Here is a 26,227-nt window from a genome sequence, read left to right as displayed (position 1 = left end):
TGCGGAGCTCAGCTCGTGGCGGCCATCTTGGCCAGCAGCTCCGCCGGAAGTCGCTTTTGTGCAGACTTAAAAGGTGACTTATTGACCGTTTATCTTCTTCTCTATCTGTTCTGTAGCATATCAGAGCCGCAGGGTGTGGGAAGAACATATAAAAGATCATATGTACACACAGTTCTGCCAATGCCAATTGAAAAGGAAGAAATAATTACCTTTTGTATGGTTGTAACCTAAGGCTGCCAGCTGGATCCAGATTCACACGACAGGGTTGATCCAGTCCTGGGTTTACCATGTTGCATGCAGGGACCTGTAGTTCTAATTTCCTCATTGCATTCCGTAAGAAAAGCAAAAGTTCCAGCATGCACTAGGGTAAACCCAGGACTGGATCAATCCTGTCCTGTGAATCTGGATCCAGTTGGCAGCCTAATTGTAACCATGAAAGGAAATAACTCAGGACATTGAGGATCAGAGACCTGGGCTCACAAAATACACATTGAAATAAAATGAAAAACCTGTTCATTTCAGTATATACTTCTATACATCCTTTACCCCTAAAGATGGAAAAGTCACCTATTAACAGGGCCGCCAAGAGGGGGGGACAGGGGGGACAAAAGTCCCCGGACAGGGCCCGGCGACACCGCAGTCCGACCCGCCCTCCCTCCGTCGCTCCCAGCACTAACCTTAAATACCTCCTTTCACCACGTTCGCAGCAAGCAGCAGCAGGCCAGGCCACTCCTTCCTTCCGTGTCCCGCCCTCACCTGACGTAATGTCCGCGAGGGCGGGGCACAGAAGGAAGGAGAGGTCTGCCCTACTACTGCTTGCTGCAAACGTGCTGAAAGGAGGCGTTTAAGGTTAGTGCAGGGCCCGGCCCGGTAGCGGATGGAGGGGGGGCCGGCGACCTGGGGTGGGGGTGGGGCCCGTTGGTGACGACGACGACCTCGGGTGGTGGGGGGGGGGGCAGGGGGCGGCCTTGTCCCGGGCCCGGCTCTGGCTCTCGGCGGCCCTGCCTATTAATAATGAATTTCCTAAGGAAGCTACAATTTTTCATGCACAAACAATTTTAAGGCATAGAAATTAACTGAATGCCCACTAACAACAGCTCTACAAATTTCAAACATGTACCAATTAAACCCCAGCAAAGCACTGCACAAGCTTACTTATGTCTGACTCCTGATTCGACTAATGCAACTGCCAGAGAAAGAACTGAGACCCCTCACAGCTCTGTGGCAGAGCGTACCGGCCGGAGGACTCAGTCACTCAGAGAGACGCGAGAGACGCTCTTCAGCTTCAACTTGAAGGCGCGCAGTGGCGTGCACGAAGGTGCCGCAGGGGGAGGAGGAGGCGTCGTCGTGACATCGGCGTCGTCACTCGTTGAGAGTGGAAGGCGACAAGGCAAGAGCAGTGCCGCGTGCAGTGTTGCGGGGGAAGCCAGGAACCGGGAAAGCGCATGGGCAGGCAGGCCACAGCAGAGAAGACATGCCACAGGATGAGGGAACCCGTCGTTGAACAGCTGGGCGGGCCGCAGGGAAGGAGGCGCCCTTGAAGGCAGACGCCCCCCTGCGGCGCTTACCCTGCTTACCGGGTTGGACCGGCCCTGGCGGTGGGGGCGGCCCACCCTGGGTGCAGGTTAGGGGGTGCTGCCATGGATGTCTCCCTTTCCCCTGACTGGTGCAGTGCTCCATGGGTATCCCATCACTCATCCCCTCCTTGTTCCACGTCTGCCCCACTCTGCTGGTCTTAAAACTTCAAGGCCTCCGGCAGCATCAGCAATGTAGGTGCTGCCTTCGGTCAGCCCCGGAAGCCTTCTCTGTACAGCGTCCCGCCTATGCCAAAGGCAGCACTTCCATTGCTGAGATGCTGCTGGTGGGCCTGGAATCTTGTAGGCCAGAAGGAGCGGAGCGGGCATGGAGTGAGGAAGGGGAGAGCAATACTGCAGTAGTCGGGGGGGGGGGGGGGGGGATGGGGGAGGAAGGAGGGAGAGCGATGCCAGCCAGACCAAAGGGAAAGGGGGGAGGTGGAGAGAGGAGGATGTGATGTGATGCCAGATCTAAGGAAGTGGAGAGAGGGATGCCAGACACAAGGGAAAAGGGTGGTGGTAAGAGGAAGGAAAGTGATTACAGGGGAATGGGAAAAAGGGTGAGGGAGTGGAGAAAGGAGTGAGAGTGATGCCAGATCAAAGGGAAGCGAGAGGAGGAAGGGAGAGAAAGGTGGAATGCATGAGGGAGAGCAGACTGGGAAAAATCTGGGGAGGGGGAGAATGAGATGCAGTACTATGAAGCAGGGGAGAGAAGAGGGAGAGAGATATTGGCCCTGGTGTGGGAGTGCTGGAGAGAGGGAGAAAGAAGGGTGAGGAATATGGGAAGGGAAGGGGACACAGAAGGCAGATGCTGAACATGGTGGGGGGGACAGGGACGGGAACACAGAGAGTAAATGCTGAATAAGGAGGGAATAGGGACAGGAACACAGAGGGGAGGTTATGGATAGGAGAGATAGTGAGTCAGAGGGAATGACAGTGGCCATGGAGAGAAAAAAGTAAAATAGACAGGAGATAAGCAGAAGATAGATATGGATGGGGAACAGAGGGAGGAGAGATAAAGATGGATAGAGGGGGAGATACTGGAATGCATCATGTAAAAAGGAGAGAGGGAGACAGGCTGGATAGAAGGGAAAGAAAAGGCAGTCAGTGGATGGAAGGGGCAGAGAAAGCTGGCAGACACCATATGGAAAGGGGAAAGGGCAGAGGCAGGATGGAAGAAAGAGAGGGCAGACAGTGGATGGAAGGGTCAGAGAAAGCAGACAGACGCTGGATGAAAGAGAAAGAGAGCAGATGCTGGATGGAAGGGAGAGAGTGAAGAGAAGACGAGGAAAAAAGAAACCAGAGACAGCAAAGGTAGAAAAAAATGTATTTATTTGCTTTAGAATAAAGTATTATTGTAGCTGTGGTGATAAATAGAAAATGAATCCCCTCTGAAGGGACACCACCTTGTAGTGGTGGAGGGGTTTCTGTGTTTCAATGACTCAGAGGGCTATGCTGAAGGGTTACCCATATCAGACAGGCCTCTGAGGAGAAACCAGACAAAGAGTGTCCCAAACTAGGGAGAGTGGAAAGATGGTGACCTGAAGCTCGTACGCTCAACGGCCCAGCTGACCTCTGAAGTTCTGTCTTTGTTTACTTGAAATTTCCTCTCTGCATTTGCAGTTACCTTAACGAAGAAGAAGGGGACAATGGGGGGTCAGCCGCCGATGACCAGCATTTTTTCCCCTGTGCAGCAAGTGTGGGACCGCTGCGCGACGAGCTGCCCACAGATGATTAGGTTGATGAGTCCTTTGATTAGCGCCGGTGAAGGAGCGTCGATGCTCTTGGACCTGGAAACAACTTCATCGCTCCCGAGTCATTTAACCACCATGTCCAAAGGAGTGGAGGAGTGAGTTAGGAGTGTATGCTGAAACGGAAGTCGTTTACAGCTGAACCCGTGTCGGCGGTGCCACTCCTAAACCCGTAAGAGCTATCAGTTTGGAGTTTTTGGCTCCTGTGGAGGTTACATTGAATATCATCTGGAAGGCGCTCCAGGACCTAACAGTGGTAGTAAATAATTTTGCTTCAGATATAATCTTATTAGTGAGCCACATGGATAATCGAATCGAATCCTTTGAGAATGAAAAATTGATACAGCAAATGAAGTTCTACAGGAGTAGGAAACGGTTAAGATTTTGAAAATGATAATAGACCAGAAAAATTTGAACAAAATGAATATTATTACAGATGATTAATATCAAGATTGTTGTTTTCCCAGAGTTCCGGATGTGATTCCTAAAGGTTTTTCCTCTGAAATGATTCCTCTTAGTATATTAATTCAAAAGGAGTGAAGCCTGTGAAACTGGGATTACCTTAATCAGTGGGAATTGGATTAGAGATTCAAGTGTTTGTATTGTTAAATAATTTCTGGTTTTAAAAGAGAAAAAAATGAAATCAGGTGTATTATTTCCACTAATATTGGATAATAAGTATATTTCCAACGAAATTAATTGACTATACACCGTCTTGGGTTTGAAGAAGCCAACCAGACGATCAATGTGGAATAATGATTCAGATAAATAATAACTGGGGATAATCAAGTTAATACCACGTTTTCTTTGTTTACTGTTGTTTAATTGATCTCCTTGTCTTGTTTCACTCTCCCTATTTATTTTGTGGTCTAAGAAAGAGAAAGACTGTATATAATCCATTTATCTAGTTGAGATTGTTTTCCTCTAATATTGTATTAATGTACAGTCATCTCTGTATTACAGTTTGCAAGTGACCCTTGTAAATTGAAAAATTATAAATAAATGATTAAAAAAATAGAAAATTAAAATAAGGTGATTTTTTTGTTGGACTAATTTTAATACATTTTTGACAAACTTTCAGAGACCAAAACCTCCATCCTTAGGTCAGGACAGGACCGTAACAGCAGTATACTGTACTGACCTGAGGAAGGAGGTTTTGGCCTCTGAAAGCTAACTGAAAATGTATTAGTTCAATAAAATGGTATTATATTATTTTCTATTTTTGTTTCATTTCTATTTGTTAATTTGTAAAGTGGTGATTGGTATTTGCAGGGGCGGATTGACCGTTCGGGCAACCGGACAGTGCCCGAGGGCCCAGAGGCTTTGCCCGGATGCCCACCGTTCTCCCGCTGTTCTCCCCACTCCCACACACCGGGGTTTAAATCTTTTATTTACCTCCGTCGCAGCGTCCGCGTCATTGAAAGCCATGCCCGTCTCTAGCCTTCCCTTCGTAAGTTCGTTCCCTCAGAGTCCCGCCTTCTGGCATAATTTCCTCTTTCCGCGAGGGTGGGACTCTGAGGGAATGAACTCACGAAGGGAAGGCTAGAGATGGACAGGGCTTTCAATGATGCGGCTGCTTCGACGGAGGTAATAAAAAAGATTTAAACCATGCAGGGTGGCACTGTGGCAGGAAGAAAAAGTGGGATTTGGGGGGAGAAGAGGGTGAGCAGGTGGATATGAATGGGAGGGGAGGATGGGGGCGAAGAATTGCTGGACATGGATGGGAGCGGGAGGGGAGGGCAGGGGAGAGAGGAGAATCGCTGGGTATGGATGGATGGAGGGGGCAGGGGAGAGAAGAGAATTCCTGGGTATGGATGGATGGAGGGAGCAGGGAAGACGAGAATTGCTGGGTATGGATGGATGGATGGAGGGCAGGGGAGAGGAGAGTTGCTGGACATGGGTGGATGGAGGGGAGGGCAGGGGAGAGGAGAGTTGCTGAACGTAGGTGGATGGAGGAGAGGGGAGGGTTGCTGGACATGGGTGGATGGAGGGGAGGGCAGGGGAGAGAGGAAGGTTGCTGGACATGGGTGGAAGGGAGGGCAGGGGAGAGGAGAGGAAAGTTGCTGGACATGGATGGAGGGGAGGGAAGGGAAGACAGGAATGAGATGTACATGGATGGAGGAGAGAGAGAAGAAATTCTGGACATGGATGGAGGGAAGGGAAGACAGAGGAAGGAGATGCACATGGATGGAGGGGGAAGGGAGAGAGAAGAAATGCTGGACATGGATGGAGGGAAGAGAGAGGAAGGAGATGAGATGAGGGAAAAGGGAGAAAAATGCACAGGGATGGTGAAAATAGGTAGAAGCTGGATCCACTGGACAGTCAAGTCTGCGGAGGACCCAGCTTTTATTTATGGAAGTAGGGCAAGAAATGAAGAAGAAAGGAGGAAAGTAAAGAAATAAATAGAAAGGAAGCCCTGGAAACAGAGTTAAGAGGACAGATAGCAGCAGACTCAGATACTGGGCCAGATTGATCAGAAAAACAAAGTCACCAGACAACAAAGGTAGAAAAAATCATTTTATTTTCATTATAGTGTTTGGAATATGTCCACTTTGAGAATCAGGTGCTCAATGTTAAAAGTGTATATTTATTTACTTATTTATGGTATTTTATCCCACATTAAACAATGAATTAGATTGGAACCTGGGATAATTAAAAGTTTTTTTCCTGGAGAGAGTAATGCATTGCCCTCCCCCCAGCTATTGCCAGCTCTGCAGTTTTTTTTTTGGGGGGGGGGGCGCAGAGGTGGACGGGGGAGAGAGCCTGTTATGCATTTACCAGTACACCACTGCACACTACCTTCCTGCCACAGCCACCACCGCTGCTGCTGCTGTTACAGCAGTGGCGGCAAAAACAGAAATAAAGATTGTGATGCAGAGGGGGCACTGTTCCTCCTTTTCGCGGCTGCTGGTCCAGCCTTCCTCTAACAATTTCCAGTTCCGGGGCAGAGCCGGTCAGCTGCGAGCAGGAAGGGAACAACGGTGCAGCCCCACGATCTTTTTTTTCTATTTTTGCCGCCACTGCTGAAACAGCAGCAGGGCAGCAGCAGTGGTGGCTGTAGCAGGGGGGTATTGGGTGGGAGTGGGGATAGCCTGGTCTTGGTGTGCCAGTGGTAGTGGGGGTGTCCAGTGGGGGGGGGGGGGGAGAAGGTTTGGGTGTTATGTGGGGCTGAAAAAAAGACTGTAACACTGGATGGAAGGGGGAGGGTGTGATTGTGAGGGTAGGGTGGAAGAGTGGGGATATGGGGATTAGGTGGGGTGATAGTAGGGACATATAAATTGAGCAGGAATAAAGAGGACCCCAGGTACAGGGTGACTGGGAAGGACAGACGATGGATGGAGAATGGAGTGGAGGGGGGAACAGATGCTGGATGGGAGAAGAGAATGGACATGCTGGATGGAGGGGGAAGGGAGGACAGATGCTGGATGAGGAGAGGGGGACAGATGTCAGATGGAAAGAGGGAGAGGAGGGACAGACACTGGATGATGGGGAGCAAGGGGATAGAAGCTGGATGGAAGGGGGAGTGAGGATGCAGATGTTGGATGGAACTGGGGAGAGAGAGGGGCCTGAGTGGATGGAAGTGAAGAGAGAGAGGGTCCAGATGCTGGATGGAGGAGGGAGAAAAAGAGGAGAAGGGTCAGAGGCTGGATGGAAAGGGGGTGAGAGGGGGCAGACGCTGGATGGAAAGGGGGGAGGAGGCAGATGCTGGATGGAAAGGGGGGAGGAGAGGGGGCAGATGCTGGACGGAAAGAGGAAAGAGAGAGACGGAGACAGATGCTGGATGGAAAGGGGGTGGGAAGAGAGGGATAGACGCTGGCGAGAGTTAAGAAGAGATCGAGGAAAAAAAGAAACAAGAGACTGGGACCAACACAATTAGAAAAAAGTAAACAGCTAGACAACAAAGGTAGGAAAAATTAATTTTATTTTTAGTTTAGTAGTGTGGTAGCTGTGTTAATAAAGAAAATGGAAATTAGATGATACCTTTATTGGACTAATTTTTATGTTTCAATAGTTTTTTTTATTGATGAACAACAGAATCAACATTAATTTAACAATTCAATGCATACATTTGAATAATTCCTCATTGGTCTACATTTATATCCATCTCTTTCTGCTGTGTCATCAGAACTTTATATTTTCTCCCCCCCAACCCTTCCTCTCTATCCATGCTTCAAGTGAATTGATGAGTGTCTAAAGTCAGACAGTGAACCCTTAGCTTGCATCGACATCTTGAAAGTCCTCCTACTACAGACATCATCATCCATATATGAAAACACAACCCCCCCGTTCCTTCTCTCCCTCCTCCCTCTTTCCCCATCGTTACCCCCCCGACTCCTTCCCCTTCCCTAATCCCCCCACCGTTTCCAATACTTCCCTCTCTTGTTCCCCTCCTCACCCCATCCCTTCCTCCCCTCTGTTGGTTCTGCCTCATCTAGTCTTATTGGACTAATTTTAATACATGTTTGCTAATGTTTGGAGACCCAACCCTCCTGTCTCATGTCAGAACAGAATACCTTAATAGCAGTACACTGTCCTGACCTGAGGAAAGAGGTTTTGGCCTCTGAAAGCTAACTGGAAAATATATTTGATCCAATAAATTGGTATCATCATATTTTCCATTTTTTTGTTTTATGTGTATTTGTTAACCTATAGTATAGTGATTGAAATATGTCAGTTTTTGAAATTTGCATCTGCGGGCGGGGGAGTATCAGCAGCGCAGCGGGTTGGAAAGAACTGGGACGGTGGGGGTGTTGGCTGCGGCGGTAGGGGGGCGTTGGGCAGTGGCCAGGCGGGGGCCCAGACCACTCTCAGTCCGCCCCTGGGTATTTGTCATTTTTTTTCAAATTTATGTCTGCTACCTTTATGTTTTGCCCAGTACTAGGGGACATACATCACTGTTTCTGTGGTGTTGCAATGTATGCGGAATCTGGCCTCTTACTACTACTGCTACTACTATTTAGCATTTCTATAGCACTACAAGGCGTACGCAGCGCTGCACAAACATAGAAGAAAGACAGTCCCTGCTCAAAGAGCTTACAATCTAATAGACAAAAATAAAGTAAGCAAATCAAATCAATTAATGTGTACAGGAAGGAGGAGAGGAGGGTAGGTGGAGGCGAGTGGTTACAAGTGGTTACAAGTCAAAAGCAATGTTAAAGAGGTGGGCTTTCAGTCTAGATTTAAAGGTGGCCAAGGATGGGGCAAGATGTAGGGGCTCAGGAAGTTTATTCCAGGCGTAGGGTGCAGTGAGACAGAAGGCGCGAAGTCTGGAGTTGGCAGTAGTGGAGAAGGGAACAGATAAGAAGGATTTATCCATGGAGCGGAGTGCACGGGAAGGGGTGTAGGGAAGGACAAGTGTGGAGAGATACTGGGGAGCAGCAGAGTGAGTACATTTATAGGTTAGTAGAAGTTTGAATAGGATGCGAAAACGGATAGGGAGCCAGTGAAGCGACTTGAGGAGAGGGGTAGTATGAGTAAAGCGACCCTGGCGGAAGACGAGACGGGCAGCAGAGTTTTGAACCGATTGGAGAGGGGAGAGGTAACTAAGTGGGAGGCCAGCAAGAAGCAGATTGCAGTAGTCTAAACGAGAGGTGACAAGGGTGTGGATGAGGGTTTTGGTAGAGTGCTCGGAAAGAAAGGGGCGGATTTTACAGATGTTGTAAAGAAAGAAACGACAGGTCTTGGCGATCTGCTGGATATGAGCAGAGAAGGAGAGAGAAGAGTCAAAGAAGACCCCAAGGTTTTGAGCTGAGGAGAAAGGGAGAATGAGAGAGCCATCAACAGAAATAGAAAATGGGGGGAATGGGGAGGTGGGTTTGGGGGGAAAAATGAGAAGCTTGGTTTTGGTCATGTTTAATTTCAGGTGGCGTTGAGACATCCAGACAGCAATGTCAGACAAGCACGCTGAAACTTTGGTTTGGATGCAAGGTGAGATATCTGGGGTAGAAAGGTAGATTTTGGAGTCATCAGCATTGAGATGGTAGGAAAAGCCATTTTAGTTTGTGGTTACTTATTGTATACTTGGTGAGGATGTACCTGTGTTCTATGTTTGTGAAAAAGACATGTTTTTTTGTTGGCAGGATCAATTTTACTAATGTCTTGATTTTCTAGTGCTCACTTTTAGATGCTGCCTTTCCTAGGTACACCCTTGTTGTGTGACTTGTGGATTATTACTAAAAATAATATTTTAATATAGCGGAGGAGATGTTAAAAAATGATCGGTCCTGGGTGTCAAATACGCTAGGTATGCTACTGCTTGGCAGCAGCAGAGCTGCTTTGCTTAGGTCTGACAAGCACTACAACTGGCTTGCAAAATTCATGAAAATGTAACAACAAGCTCTAGGGAACTGGCTCCAGCACATCACTCTACAGTGTCCTTATAACTAGCCCCTCCAAATGACACTTATTATTATTATTACATTTGTATCCCACCTTTTTGCAGGCTCAATGTGGCTTACAATTCATCGTGGATACTGGAAATAGAAAAGATTGTACATTTGGTTTTACAGCGAGTTTTGGGTACATGATGGTGAGTGGAGGAGTGGCCTAGTGGTTAGGGTGGTGGACTTTGGTCCTGAGGAACTGAGTTCAATTCCCGGACAGGCAGCTCCTTGTGACTCTGGGCAAGTCACTTAACCCTCCATTGCCTGCCGCATTGAGCCTGCCATGAGTGGGAAAGCGCGGGGTACAAATGTAATAAAATACATAATATTAGAAATAGAAAAGAGTATATGATTATGATTTATAACAAATTACTATATCTATGAAAGTTATTCCACTTCCTCTGTGTGTATCCATATGCTGCACAAGCCGGCATGTTTGAAAATATAAGTGTGATAAAATAAAAATGCTACCAGCAATAAAGAACAACAAGAAGGATATAGCAGCTAATACTGTTGGCTTGCTTTTGTTTGTGTACAATGATGACGGCTGTGTGGAGGAGGGGAAAGAAAGACAAACCTAATTAGCTTTAACGTTTTGACGTCATCCGGGCTCATGTTTTCATGCCGCCTTCATATGGGCACGATAGGTACCTGCTGACTGTTCTATTCGGAGTCTTCTATACCGGTTTCAAATATGCTCAAAGCGGTTTACAGTAAGACTAAATATCCTATATGAATAACAAATCCTGTCTTTTAAATATCCTTACCCCTGACAGACCCCATGGGAGCCCCAGAATTAGGCATGGAATACAAGTAGAAGAAGCTATTGAAGCCCCAGAATGAGGCTTGAAATACACAGAGAGACAGCCGGACTAGTACTGGTCGAATGGTGATACTCTTGGTGAATGCCGCCCAAGAGAACAACCTGCCAACGCCAAAAAGTTCCCGCCGCTATCATTTAATACTACCTCAAATAGCACCACTGCAACCCACCCCCTTGACAACCCGAGTCCGAGCCCCAGACTTGACACTAAACACGAGGAGTATGCGCAATAGATATTCCAGAACCGGAAGTAGCGGTGGTTGGTCTATAGGCTGTGACGTTTCCCTTTAGAAGCGCCTGCACGTAGGGCAGTAACGATATTCGCTTTAGGTATTCTCTCTTCTGGAAGTACTGGGATCTGGATTCGAAAGCAAAAGGAGAGGAAGGAGGGGAGTTACAGGTCATAGTTAATGGTCGTAAGGTAAAAATAAGAAGCCCAATTTTGAAGGAAAATCGTCTGCTTGCAGTGCTGCTTACATCCTCACCTTAGTCTCGTATCCAGTTTCGTAAGATTAGCGCTTTCGGGTAGGTATCATCAGTGTAGTGCTGTTTCGAAAAGTCAATAAGCAGATGTGGCACATCGGAGAACAGCAGAAAAGTTTAGTCGGGGCTAGTTAACCTCTCTCCCTTTTGACGTTATCTGTGTGATATATAGCTAGATCTTTCTGCATTATTTAAGCTCTGCTGTAGAGTTAAACAATTATATTGTACAGTTTATTTTGTGGTTCATTCTATGGACTTCAGACGTTTTAATAAGCAAGGCTGTGAAACGTATTTTACCGTTCTATAACTTTAATTTTTCCAAGTATATTGCCCGTGTTTTTTGCCTTTTCTTTATCTCTTTCTAACAGTTTACCGCTGTTGCTTTTTCCTGTCACCGTCACCGTATCATAATCCAAAATATTTTGAAAGATACTGTTGTGCAGTATAATGGCTTTCATAAAGGAGTAAACTATTTTACATGCATAGATCTTACTGTTGTTAGAAAATAATGCCACTTGGAAGTCTTGGAATGTACAGTAGTGTTATTAAACTGTACTCTTTCTAGGGAAAAAAAGTAACCTATAAGGAGACCTAGTAATAAAGTAAAGTCTTATGTTTTATATAGGAAGGAGTAATGCTTACACTACTGGACTGTGATCGGGAAATGTTCCAAGATATAAGCTTGTCTCTTTTCTCTTTCTGTGCCGCAAGCTGATCACACCTCACCTTTGAACTGAACTTGTATCCCATGAGTTTTCATCAATCATAATGCTGTTCTTACTAGTAGTTGAATACTGTCCTTTAATATTAGTTATATTCTACATCTGTATGTGGCTTTGCGGAAGATTCCACTTAAGTCTTAACTCTGAAGTTTTATAAGGTTTTGAGCAAGAGATTTAAGGTGAGTGAGCAAGAACAGGCATGTTAGGATTGCTTATACGAGATCATGCAATATTTCTTCTTTTTGTATTTTAGGGAGAATATTCTGTGTATAATATTTTTTAATTCTTCAAAATTCTTCGGATTCACAATGAATCAAAGGTGCAGAATTATTTATAATGCTATTTTACAGTATTATCCTTAAGAGTGCATAGTATGATTGGATAATAAGGCTGTCTCATCCTCTTTCTTTGATTCCCCCCCCCCCATTATCTACAATAACTATTGTTCCTGTCTCTGGTTTATCCCATCCATGAACTTTCATTATCTCCCTCTGCTTTGATTTTGAAAGGAATGGGCATTAAAAAATGGATCAAAGCCTGAACCCCTTTTGTTTTCCCCCCATACCTTAAGAACCAGTCCCTTCCGTTCTCCTCCTTTTTTCTGTTTCCATGCGCTCTCTCTCTCCTCAACCTGACCTACTAGTTTGTTTTCAGTGGTGTGGTTTGAAAATTCTCTTGCTGGTTTTTGCTAACATTGGCAAAGCTGATGCCTCCTGCCAAACTGCAAATGCTGAGGAAGCCTGCTCCTCCTTGAGTAGCCCATGCTTACACAGTTTCCCTGTAGTTCAAATCAATTGACTGATGGAGGAATTCTTCATTCCCGTGTCTAGCATCTGCACCCCATTCTGCATAACCTGCTGTACATCCCCTTGGATTAATCTCTTTATAAAGGTGGTTAATAAATCCTAATAAAATATTAGAAGATACCTATGTGGCAGAGATTTTTATCGCGCTTCCTTGAAAATATTTTCAACGCAATAGTCAATACATCATCATGATAATACAATATAGCAATAAAATGCAATAATACATCAGAAATCTAAGCTACAGCCCTAAAGTATAAATATATCCATAACTTCAGTAATATAACAATCTAGAACAAATTGTGCTCAATAGTAGCATAGGCTTACAGTGGGAGGAATTGGCCTGGTGAATGTTACTGTACACATGGATAACGATCTATCACTGAAATAGCAGTACACTAGGTTAGGCTTTGCTCACAAGTCCACATTTTGCAGTATATTTGAAATGAAGCATAATGGAGAGAAAGTGGTGTGGACCATAACATTTCCATATGAATAAAACATAGTAACATAGTAGATGATGGCAGAGAAAGACCTGCACGGTCCATCCAGTCTGCCCAACAAGATAAACTCATATGTGCTACTTTTTGTGTATACCTTACCTTGATTTGTATCTGCCATTTTCAGGGCACAGACCGTAGAAGTCTGCCCAGCACTAGCCCCGCCTCCCAACCAATGGCCCCGCCTCACACCGCCGGCTCTGCCACCCAATCTCCGCTAAGCTTCTGAGGATCTGTTCCTTCTGAACAGGATTCCTTTATGTTTATCCCATAAGTACATAAGTACATAAGTACATAAGTAGTGCCATACTGGGAAAGACCAAAGGTCCATCTAGCCCAGCATCCTGTCACCGACAGTGGCCAATCCAGGTCAAGGGCACCTGGCACGCTCCCCAAACGTAAAAACATTCCAGACAAGTTATACCTAAAAATGCGGAATTTTTCCAAGTCCATTTAATAGCGGTCTATGGACTTGTCCTTTAGGAATCTATCTAACCCCTTTTTAAACTCCGTCAAGCTAACCGCCCGTACCACGTTCTCCGGCAACGAATTCCAGAGTCTAATTACACGTTGGGTGAAGAAAACTTTTCTCCGATTCGTTTTAAATTTACCACACTGTAGCTTCAACTCATGCCCTCTAGTCCTAGTATTTTTGGATAGCGTGAACAGTCGCTTCACATCCACCCGATCCATTCCACTCATTATTTTATACACTTCTATCATATCTCCCCTCAGCCGTCTCTTCTCCAAGCTGAAAAGCCCTAGCCTTCTCAGCCTCTCTTCATAGGAAAGTCGTCCCATCCCCACTATCATTTTCGTTGCCCTTCGCTGTACCTTTTCCAATTCTACTATATCTTTTTTGAGATACGGAGACCAGTACTGAACACAATACTCCAGGTGCTGTCGCACCATGGAGCGATACAACGGCATTATAACATCCGCACACCTGGACTCCATACCCTTCCTAATAACACCCAACATTCTATTCGCTTTCCTAGCCGCAGCAGCACACTGAGCAGAAGGTTTCAGCGTATCATCGACGACGACACCCAGATCCCTTTCTTGATCCGTAACTCCTAACGCGGAACCTTGCAAGACGTAGCTATAATTCGGGTTCCTCTTACCCACATGCATCACTTTGCACTTGTCAACATTGAACTTCATCTGCCACTTGCACGCCCATTCTCCCAGTCTCGCAAGGTCCTCCTGTAATTGTTCACATTCCTCCTGCGACTTGACGACCCTGAATAATTTTGTGTCATCGGCGAATTTAATTACCTCACTAGTTATTCCCATCTCTAGGTCATTTATAAATACATTAAAAGCAACGGACCCAGCACAGACCCCTGCGGGACCCCACTAACTACCCTCCTCCACTGAGAATACTGGCCACGCAATCCTACTCTCTGCTTCCTATCTTTCAACCAGTTCTTAATCCATAATAATACCCTACCTCCGATTCCATGACTCTGCAATTTCTTCAGGAGTCTTTCGTGCGGCACTTTGTCAAACGCCTTCTGAAAATCCAGATATACAATATCAACCGGCTCCCCATTGTCCACATGTTTGCTTACCCCCTCAAAAAAATGCATTAGATTGGTGAGGCAAGACTTCCCTTCACTAAATCCGTGCTGACTTTGTCTCATCAGTCCATGTTTTTGTATATGCTCTGCAATTTTATTCTTAATAATAGCCTCCACCATCTTGCCCGGCACCGACGTCAGACTCACCGGTCTATAATTTCCCGGATCTCCTCTGGAACCCTTCTTAAAAATCGGAGTAACATTGGCTACCCTCCAGTCTTCCGGTACTACACTCGATTTTAGGGACAGATTGCATATTTCTAACAGTAGCTCCGCAAGTTCATTTTTTAGTTCTATTAATACTCTGGGATGAATACCATCAGGTCCCGGTGATTTACTACTCTTCAGCTTGCTGAACTGACCCATTACATCCTCCAAGGTTACAGAGAATTTGTTTAGTTTCTCCGACTCCCCCGCTTCAAATATTCTTTCCGGCACCGGTGTCCCCCCCAAATCCTCCTCGGTGAAGACCGAAGCAAAGAATTCATTTAATTTCTCCGCTACGGCTTTGTCCTCCTTGATCGCCCCTTTAACACCATTTTCGTCCAGCGGCCCAACCGACTCTTTGGCCAGTTTCCTGCTTTTAATGTATCTAAAAAAATTTTTACTATGTATTTTTGCTTCCAACGCTAATTTCTTCTCAAAGTCCTTTTTTGCCCTCCTTATCTCCGCTTTGCATTTGGCTTGGCATTCCTTATGATCTATCCTGTTACTTTCAGTTGGTTCTCTTCTCCACTTTCTGAAGGATTGTTTTTTGGCTCTAATGATTTCCTTTATCTTACTGTTTAGCCACGCCGGCTGACGTTTAGTCTTTTTTCCCTTTTTTCTAATACGTGGAATATATTTGTCCTGAACCTCCAGGATGGTGTTTTTAAACAGCATCCACGCCTGATGCAAGTTTTTTACTCTGCGAGCTGCTCCTTTCAGTCTTTTTTTCACCATTTTTCTCATTTTGTCGTAATCACCTTTTCTATAGTTAAACGCTAGCGTACTTGATTTCCTAGTTTCACTTCCTTCAATGCCAATATCAAAACCGATCATATTATGATCACTGTTATCAAGCGGCCCTCGTATCGTTACCCCCTGCACTAGATCATGAGCACCACTAAGGACTAAGTCTAGTATTTTTCCTTCTCTTGTCGGCTCCTGAACTAGCTGTTCCATGAAGCTGTCCTTGATTTAATCAAGAAATCCTATGTCCCTTGCGTGTACAGATGTTACATTAACCCAGTCTATATGCGGGTAATTGAAATCCCCCATTATTATTGTGTTGCCCAGTTTGTTTGCGTCCCTGATTTCCTTTAACATTTCCGCATCCGTCTGTTCGTCCTGGCCAGGCGGACGGTAGTACACTCCTATCACTATCCTTTTCCCCTTTGCACATGGAATTTCAATCCACAGTGATTCCAAGGAGTGTTTTGTTTCCTGCAGAATTTTCAATCTATTTGATTCAAGGCTCTCGTTAATATACAATGCTACCCCTCCACCAATCCGATTCACCCTATCACTACGATATAATTTGTACCCCGGTATGACAGTGTCCCACTGGTTATCCTCCTTCCACCAGGTCTCAGAGATGCCTATTATATCTAATTTTTCATTTAGTGCAATATAGTCCAACTCCCCCATCTTATTTCTTAGGCTCCTGGCATTCGCATATAGACATTTCAAACTATGTTTGTTGTTCCTAAGTACATCATGCTTAGTACTTGACAGTATTAATTGGCAATCTTTTGTCTGATTTTTATTGTTATTTAAAGATACCCGATCTACTACAATCTCTTTTGCAACCTCACTATCAGGATACTCTATCTTCCCTGTTATGGTGATATCTTTGAAAGATACCTTATCCCGAACCATGCTCTTTTGAGCGACTGTCGGCCTTCCCCCCATTTCTAGTTTAAAAGCTGCTCTATCTCCTTCTTAAACGCCGATGCCAGCAGCCTGGTCCCACTCTGGTTAAGATGGAGCCCATCCTTTCGGAATAGGCTCCCCCTTCCCCAGAATGTTGCACAGTTCCTAACAAATCTAAAGCCCTCCTCCCTGCACCATCGTCTCATCCACGCATTGAGACTCTGGAGCTCTGCCTGTCTCTTGGGCCCTGCGCGTGGCACAGGTAGCATTTCAGAAAATGCTACCCTGGAGGATCTGGATTTCAGCTTTCTACCTAAGAGCCTAAATTTTGCTTCCAGAACCTCTCTCCCACATTTTCCTATGTCATTAGTACCCACATGTACCAAGACAGCCGTCTCCTCCCCAGCACTATATAAAATCCTATCTAGGTGACGCGTGAGGTCCGCCACCTTCGCACCAGGCAGGCAAGTCACCAGGCGATCCTCACGTCCACCAGCCACCCAGCTATCTATATGCCTAATGATCGAATCACCAAGTACAACAGCTGTCCTAACCTTTCCCTCCCGGGCAACATTTGGAGATATATCCTCGGTGCGAAAGGATAATACATCCCCTGGTGGGCAGGTCCTGGCTACAGGAGTACTTCCTACTTCACCAGGGTGATGCTCTCCTTCTAGGAGATCTCCCTCCTCCATGAATTTTTGAATTCCGTTACAGTTTTCATCACCAGCTCCTGTGGGAGGGCATTCCAAGTATCCACCACTCTCTCCGTGAAAAAATACTTCCTGACATTTTTCTTGTCTGCCCCCCCTTCAATCTCATTTCATGCCCACTAGTTCTTCCGCCTTCCCATCTACAGAAAAGATTAATACCTTTCAAATATTTGAACGTCTGTATCATATCACCCCTGTTTCTCCTTTCCTCCAGGGTATACATGTTCAGGTCAGCAAGTCTCTCCTCATACGTCTTGTAGCTTTTCTTTGCACCGCTTCAATTCTTTTTACATCCTTAGCAAGATACGGCCTCCAAAACGGAACACAATACTCCAGGTGGGGCCTCACCAACGAATTATACAGGGGCATTAAAACCTCCTTTTTTCTGCTGGTCACACCTCTCTATACAGTCTAGCAACCTTCTAGCTACGGCCACCGCCTTGTCACACTGTTTTGTCACCTTCAGATCCTCAGATACTATCACCCCAAGATCCCTCTCCCCGTCTGTACATATCAGACTCTCACCGCCTAACATGTACGTCTCCCGTGGATATCTAGTCCCTAAGTGCATCACTTTGCATTTCCTCGTATTGAATTTTAATTGCTAAATCTTAGACCATTCTTCTAGCTTCTGCAGATCCTTTTTCATGTATTCCACTCCCTCCTGGGTGTCCACCCTGTTACAAATCTTAGTATCATCTGCAAACAGGCAAACTTTACCTTCTAACCCTTCGGCAATGTCACTCACAAATATATTGAACAGAATTGGCCCCAGCACCGATCCCTGAGGCACTCCACTACTCATCTTTACCTCATCCGAGCGAATTCCATTAACCACCACCCTCTGGTGTCTGTCCATCAACCACTTCCTAATCCAGTTCACCATGTCAGGTCCTATCTTCAGCCTGTGAAGTTTATTCAAGAGCCTCCTGTGGGGAACCGTGTCAGAAGCTTTGCTGAAATCTAAGTAGATTACATCTATAGCACGTCCATGATTCACTTCTCCGGTCACACAGTCAGATAATTCAATGAGATTCGTTTGGCACGATTTACCTTTGGTAAAACCATGTAGTCTTGGATCTTGCAACTTATTTGCTTCTAGGAAATTCACCATCCTTTCCTTCAGCATCGCTTCCATTACTTTTCCAATAACCGAAGTAAGGCTTACTGGCCTGTAGTTTCAAATTAATTGTAGATAAGATTGAAGTGTGTAGAGTTGCTGTAATCCTGAAGCTTGTATTTAATTTCCTTTTCATTGCTCTGTTGCAGGTGACTTTGTAGCAAAGTTCATTTTAGGGAAGTATAAAAGGAGCCAAGGTTAATGGGGAAAGGAATGCAAAGAAAGAGATTGTGGGGAGGGGAATGGATTTCTCTATTTCAGAGCACATCAAATAATAGATTATGGGGCTCATTTTCAAAACACTTAGACTTGTTCCATAAGTTACTAAGTGCTTTGAAAATACGCCTCTAAAATTTCCTTATACTTTTAATTTACAGTATTCGTGGGACATTTAATGCAGTTGTATCTCTGTTTAGAGCTTTAATTGTGTAGGACCTAAGGTCCAGACATACTTATTTTAGATGATTTTAATTTACATATAGATTTAGGTGATAAGACTTTAGAATTATCTTATTTCTGGATATCCTTTCATCTTTAGGCTGGAGACAAATAGTCTCTGAATCTACACATAAGGCAGGATACATCTTGGATTCCTTGTCTTTTTCATGGCTTTTTGTTTTCTTTTTACAAAATAATCCAGTTACATTGAAAACACAACCTGGCCTTTGGAGTGATAATTTCTTAGTTGTCAATTTCTGCATAGGATAGCAGTGATAGAGATCCCCTTAGAGTACAAATGTGAGGCCCAATTGGTCAAAATAGAATGAAATATACTTGGTTTTATTAAACAAATTGGTAAAGTTTAGCTGTTGAAAATTTGTCATCTTTGTTTGAATTTGGTGGCACCTTTAGAAGTGGCTGTCTTAATAATTTTTTTTCAATCGGCTCCATGGTTTACAGCACATTTGATTGAATAGAAAAAAAAATTGTTACACAGAGAAAGGTAATGGAGAAAATACAGATTATACACACTATCACAATGTAAAGAGTGTTTAGGTTCATACGGAATCACAACTATGACTGCAAAGAGAGACTGTTTAGATAAAGATACAAAATGCAAACTCATCAAGAGAATTATTCCAAGCATCCACCACTCTCTCCGTGAAAAAAATACTTATGGTTTAACTTTTTTATTGATGTCACATCCACAACATTTAAGCAACAATTACAATCACCAAAATGATATCTCTAAAGTCAATAACAAAACCTTTTGTTAAAGTAACATCAAACTTTTACATAGTCTTATCATTCCTCCCTTTTCCCCCTCCCTTTTACCCTCCCTATGATCTGTCTAAAGGCATCAATGGAGTCTCCAGGTTCTCAATCATAGTTTGTTAAGGATGAGACTTCTTCCTCTTTGCGTGAGTTTGGCTATAAAGGGACTCCATGTCTTTAAAAAACGTGATTTCCGCTTAAAGGAACCCCTGGCCTCTTGCGCCTCCCAAGTCATCAGTTGATGCACCTGATTGCGCCAGTGCCAAAATTCAGGTCTATCCGGAACAGTCCATTTTTGCAAAATACATTTACGTGCTAGTAAACAGAGCTTTCTACACAGCAGGACTTCCTCCACCCTTAGCCCCCTGAGAGAGCCAGGACAGTCCAACAACAACTGTTGAGGTGTGCCTTGTATCCTTCTTGACAGCATCAAGGAAAGAAAGGCCACCACCCGTTTCCAAAAATATCTTATAATCCCACATTCCCATAAACCATGGTATAGTGTATTATCCGCTAGATTACATTTCATACAGGTAGGCGAACCAATTCCTCCCGCTCTAAACAATTGTACTTGTGAGAAATATGCTCTGTGGATGACTCGAAATGCACATTCTCTGTATCCTGCCCCACTAATTATTTGCAGAATACCTTTAAGGTGTGCTATAATAGCCCAGGAGGCGAGATCACATCCCACATCCAGTTCCCATCTCCGTTTGAGCTGTGTCAAATCCCTGGCTGCTGCCAAGGACCATATTTTCTTCTGGAGGCCAGAGATTGAAGGAGCCTCCTCAGCGGCCTCCTCAAACAGTGTCTGAATCTTCTCCCCCCATTTGTAATTCAGGGACGCCCTGTCTAAGGATTGTACATAGTGCTTCAATTGACAGTAGGCAAAAGTGTCTCCCCAGTCTAATTAGGGATCAGCTGTTCCAGTGGTCTAATCACTCCAGTCTGATCTACCACTACCCCCAAGTTATGAAGTCCCCGTCTCACCCAATGTTGGAATACTGGATTCTCAATTCCAGGTAAAAAGTGCGGATTCCCCTGTATAGTTAGCAATTCTGTCACATGCGGGTCTCCACCCAATAATTTCCCCAAAAATCTCCAGGCCCCCTGTAAGGATCCTAACAGCATCGAACCTCTCATTCTTTGTGGCAAAGAAGATCTATCCCCCTGCAAAAGTGAAATCAATTGATAGGGACTAAAGAGTGATTCCTCCAACTCTATAGGTGTGTGATAGTTTGATGAGAATACCCAGTCCCTCACGTGTCGCAATAAACAAGCGAGATTATAATATTTAATATTAGGTAGGCCCAACCCACCGTGATTCCACCCTCCCATTAGCAACTGCTGGCAAATTTTTGCTTTCTTATACGCCCAACAAAACTTCGTTACCATGTGATAGAACACTCTAATATCCTTCATCAATAATTGCAATGGCAGCGTTTGCATCACATAAAGCCACCTTGGCAAAATAACCATGCGAATTAAACACAGTCGCCCCGATAGTGATAGTGTCAGAGTTCTCCAGGCCTCCAGTTGCTGTTTGGTCTTAGCTATCAGCCACTGAATATTTATACTGTAGATCCCCCCTGTCCGGGCTGGTAGAAGGATACCTAAATAATGAAACGATTCCTCCACCCATCTTAGTTGGAATTGTCCCGGCCATGCTCTTCGAGTCTCAGCGGTAAGAGCCAACGCTTCAGACTTGTCATAGTTTAATTTAAGGCCAGAATAGGACCCAAATTCTTTAAATATCTCTAAAAGATACGCTAGCATCTCCCAGGGCTTCGTGAGTATGATTAACAGGTCGTCGGCAAATGCCGCCACCTTAAATTCCTGGTGCTCAAATTTAACTCCTTTAATTGCCGGGCATGTGCATATGTCTCGGATCAGAGGATCCAGATATAGAGCAAAAAGTAAAGGTGACAATGGGCATCCCTGTCGGGTCCCTCGACAAATTTCAAACTCTTCTGAGTACAGCCCGTTCACCCACATCCTGGCTCGAGGCGACGTGTACAGTGCAGAGATCGCCCTCTGAAACCAGCCCTGAAACCCATATTTGGCTAAGGTTGTAAATAAATAAGGCCACTCCACACGATCAAATGCCTTTTCGGCGTCGAAACTAATCATTATAGCTGATTCTTGAGTGGTTTCCAATCTCTCTAGTGAAGCCAATATGCTTCTCAGATTACGCGCCACTGAGTGCCCCTGAACAAACCCTACCTGTGCTTCGTGAATGACACTCAGTAACACTCTACTCAACCTATTAGCTAAAATTTTGGCGAATAGTTTTACCTCTTGATTTAGGAGAGAGATCGGCCTATATGAAGACACCAGAGTGGGATCTCTCTGTTGTTTAGGTAGCACTATAATCTGAGCTAGATTGAGATGTTCTGGTAGCCGGCCAACCTCCACCCACCTGTTAAATGCTTTCGCTATTGACGGAGCTATCGGATCCCCCAGCATCCTATAGAATTCTAATTTGAGACCATCTGGGCCCGGGGTCTTACCCAACTTACTATGTCCAATTGCCCAGCTCACCTCGTCATCAGTTATTGGGGCATTTAACATCCTACGATCTGCTTGTGTAATGCCAGGGAGGGCAATGTTTTCTAAGTATAGCTCCCCACTAAGACCACTCTCCGCCTCTGACTTGTACAGTTGCTTGAAAAATGTTTGGAAGACATCACATATCTCTCTGTCTGTATGAAGCAATTGCCCCTTATCATTCCTAATAGTTAGAATTTGTTTAGAAGTGTGCCTAGGAGCAATTAAACGAGCCAACATCTTGCCCCCCTTGTTACCAAATTTATAAAGATGAAATTTATAATACGTATGGGATTTAACTGCACGTTCGTGTATCAAAGAGTTCAAAGCGCATTGGGCCACTACTATATCTTGTCGAACCCTTGGTATCGGGTTCACACTAAATTGTTTCCTCAAACCCAGCAATTGTTTTTCCAATCGAAGGATTTCCCTATCTCTAGCTCTCTTGTGGTGACTAACATAGTTTATTATGTCCCCTCTTAGAACGGCCTTTGCCGCTTCCCAGAAGAGTGTGGCATCTACATTTGGTGCTGCATTAAAATGTGAGTATTCACCCCATTTGGTTAACAAATATTCCCGAAAATGCACATCCTTGTAAAGGTAACTAGGGAAAGACCACCCCCCTTTTGCCTCCTTCTGGCCCCCGCCATTCCATGTCATCCAGACTGCGGCGTGGTCAGAGATCACACAGGGATCAATCTCGACTTCCCCTATATCTGAAAAGGCCGCTCTAGAGGTCAACAAATAATCAATCCTGGAAGAAGTATTGTGTGCTCTGGACTGATGTGTATATTCCCTATCAAGAGGGTGCAAGGTCCTCCATACATCAATAAGGTCTAATAATGAACAAAAATCATGCAATCCCTTCGCGTGTTTTCTAGTCCCTGGTCCAGTCGGAGGATTAGATTTATCTAAAGTGGGGTCCCAAGCCGTGTTAAAATCACCTCCTAGCACCAAGGGGGTGGGTGCCACATTCGTTAGAATCGTCCCCAATTTCTTATAAAATTGGAGGTCGAGCTGATTTTGGGCATAAATGCTACCGAGCCTCACCTGTTGCCTTGCCACTGTAGCTGTTCCAAAGACAAAGCGCCCCTCAGGGTCTTGCACTATGTTAGTAAGCTGTGTAGCCACCCCCTTTCGAATGAGTATTGCCACACCACCCTTTCGACCCATGGCTGCTGAAGCCACACATTCTCCCACCCACCACCTCGCTAGCTTAGCATGTTCTTGTCCAGACAGATGTGTTTCCTGGAGGAATACTATATCCGCTCTAATGCGCTGTAAATACTGTAAAATTTTTGATCTTTTTATTGGGGAGTGTATACCCCCCACGTTCCAGGTAACAATCTTAAGCATCCCTCTCACAGTGTTTAAGAGTATTGAGCCAGATGAATCTTTTATCTAACATGAGGAGCCAGCCCAGCCTCCCGCCCCTCTTCCACAAACCACTGATGTTTCCCTCGTGTCTCTTGTCACTCCTTAACTTCCAGTAATAGAACAAAATTTTCCTTGTCTCATCTTTACAGTCTAAACTCCAGTCTACTCCTACTTCTTTCCATTCATGCCCCGAAGCTAACTTCCTTATTATACCTTCCTTTACACTCCCACCCTCCCATTCCCATCCCCCCACCCAAATCCCCTCCAGAATCCCCCCTTTTCCCCCTCCTATCCCTATGGGATTCAGGTCACTTCGAACGCCCCTCCTCTACCCCCTGATAGTCAACTAATCAAATTTTTCGTGCAACCGCCCCCCATCCACCAATCATCAGCCAATGACCCCCTTGCCATTATTACCTAGAAAATCAGGACAGCCTCTGCCAACCACTAATTTCACTCCCTTATTTTTCCATTTCACCCCATTCTGGGAACCAAAATCATTGCTAACAACATTATTTACTCTAAACAGTGAACATAACAAATAGAAACACAACATATTTCAAATGTACTTGGTCTCTCTTACTACTGCTTTAGATCTTATAAGCAACCAGTCACTTGATATCAAATGTTCCTGAGTTGATGAGCCGTTTCAGCTGGGAGCCAGAAAACTGCATGGAAGATGGCTTTCTCTCTCTTGAAGTTCTGGTTACTTCCCCAGCCACCGACCCTTTTCTGCAGCAGCAAACCCTCTCAAAATGTTGCTATAGATTAATTCACCAATCCACTCTGCTGCAACATATACAAATCTGCATTGTTTCACTGCCGCTTCGCCAAAAGTTTGACTACTGATTATAGGTATCCATTTAAGCTTAACAACTCTTTTCAGCTTGCTCCAGGTGTCTCCAAATCTTTTATAAAGGCATGGGCTTCTTCTGCTGTAGTGTAAAACTTTGTCTCCGACTTGTGCACTATGCGCAACTTCGCTGGATATAATAAGGCAAACGGAATTTTACGCTGCACTAGTTCAGAACAAACAGGTGAGAACTGCTTTCTCCTAGCAGCAACTCCGGCTGAATAATCTTGAAAGCAGAGTATTTTCTGGTTTCCAACACGCAGTTCTCTCCCGCCTCTCAGCATCTGCAGAATAGCCGTTTTATGTGCAAAATTTAGTACACGACAAATAATCACCCTGGGTCTTGTTGCATTAGTTTGTTTTGGTCCCAGCCGATGTGCCCTCTCGATTTTTAAAGGGCCCAGCTCCTGCGGAAGGTCCAGTTCTTTAGTGAGCCAATTTTCCAAATAGCTTCTCAGATCACGGTCTCCTCGATCTTCCGCTATGCCTACCAAGCGAAGATTGTTGCGTCTCGACCTGTTCTCAAGATCTTCAATTTTGTCAGCGTATTGGGTTAATTGTTTTTCCATCTCACTATGGCTGGCCTCCATTTTAGCCACGCGGTCTTCTATATCGCTTGTCCGCTGTTGGTAGGACGCCATGTCTTCCTTAATTTGCGCGACATTATTATGCAGTGATTCCAGTTTAGATTCCAGCGAACCCAGCTTGTTTTCTAATATTGTTTCCAGCGCATTAGTGACCTCCCCAACTATTTCAGCCGTCCACATCGAGCTGACCTGGGAGGAAGACGGACTAGCCGGGGCCGCCATCTTGTCATCTGTCGGCCGGTTTTTCTCCTTGTCTTTTCTGAGCGTTTTCGCCGCCATTGAGTCTCGCCGCCGGGTCTGGCTGATCTTAAAGCTTCCCTCCAGGTTATCCTGGTAGAATGGGTCGGAGGTCGCATGAATTTCTGCTGTTTATCCACAAGGTTCTCGAGGAGTTGGCAGGAGCGAAGTAACTAACATCCGCTCCTGTGCATAGCGTCACGTGACCCCTCTGAAAAAAATACTTAAAGAAAAATGTCGGGAAGTATTTTTTCACGGAGAGAGTGGTTGATGCTTGGAATACTCTCCCACGGGAGGTGGTGGAGAGGAAAACGGTAACGGAATTCAAACATGCGTGGGATAAACATAAAGGAATCCTGTTCCGAGGGAATGGATCCTCAGAAGCTTAGCTGAGATTAGGTGGCAGAGCCGATGGTGGGAGGTGGGGCTGGTGGTTGGGAGGCGAGGATATTGCTGGGCAGTGCTTTTTTTGTTGAAAAAAAGGTGCCGGTACTAATTATGGGCGGAGTCACCACATATGGCTCCACCCCTATGATAACCACACCCACATTAGCCACACCCCTTATACCAGCCATGGCGCATATAAACAGACATCATTGAAAATATACTGGTATAGTAGAAAAGCAATAACTTGTGATTTTTTTTCATTATAAATCATTTCTGTAAGATGTTACAGCTCCAGTATACCCAGTGCAAAATAAGACAGCAGATGTAAATTCTCAAATTGGACAAATTCCAAACACTAAAATGAAAATAAAATGATTTTTTCTACCTTTGATGTCTGGTGACTGCTTTCTATCCATACTGGTCCAAGTGTCTGATTCTGCTGCTCTCTATCTGTTCTCTTAACTCTGTTTCCAGGGCTTTCTTTCCATTTATTTCTTTACTTTCCTCCTTTATTCTTCCATGTACAGCATTTCGCCTCTCTCCCCGCCAACCCCTCCATCCATCCATGTCCAGCAATTCTCCTCTATCTCCTGCTCTCCTCTCCATCCATTTCCAGCATTTCTCCTTCCTCCCCTGCCATCTCATCCATGTGCATCTCCTTCCTATCTTACCTTCCCTCCATCCATGTCCAGCATGTCTCCTCTCTCCCCTGCCC

The 26,227-nt window shown here is 45.0% G+C and overlaps 1 protein-coding gene across 3 annotated transcripts in view; it reads left to right on the top strand.

Moving 5' to 3' along the window:
- Nucleotides 1-10,842: 10,842 nt before the first annotated feature.
- The window catches only part of FARP2 (FERM, ARH/RhoGEF and pleckstrin domain protein 2), a 750,352-nt gene continuing 734,967 nt past the window's right edge, over nt 10,843-26,227 (top strand). For 2 of the 3 annotated variants that reach the window (XM_030215609.1, XM_030215606.1), the window contains exon 1: nt 10,843-11,056. The gene's annotated coding sequence lies outside the window, so the exon portion shown is untranslated. The remainder of the gene's footprint in view (nt 11,057-26,227) is intronic. The other variant, XM_030215608.1, reaches the window with a different exon arrangement.

This window comes from Microcaecilia unicolor, chromosome 10 (genome assembly GCF_901765095.1).
Source record: "Microcaecilia unicolor chromosome 10, aMicUni1.1, whole genome shotgun sequence".
NCBI lineage: Eukaryota > Metazoa > Chordata > Amphibia > Gymnophiona > Siphonopidae > Microcaecilia > Microcaecilia unicolor.
This window is presented reverse-complemented; position numbering and strand designations above follow the sequence as displayed.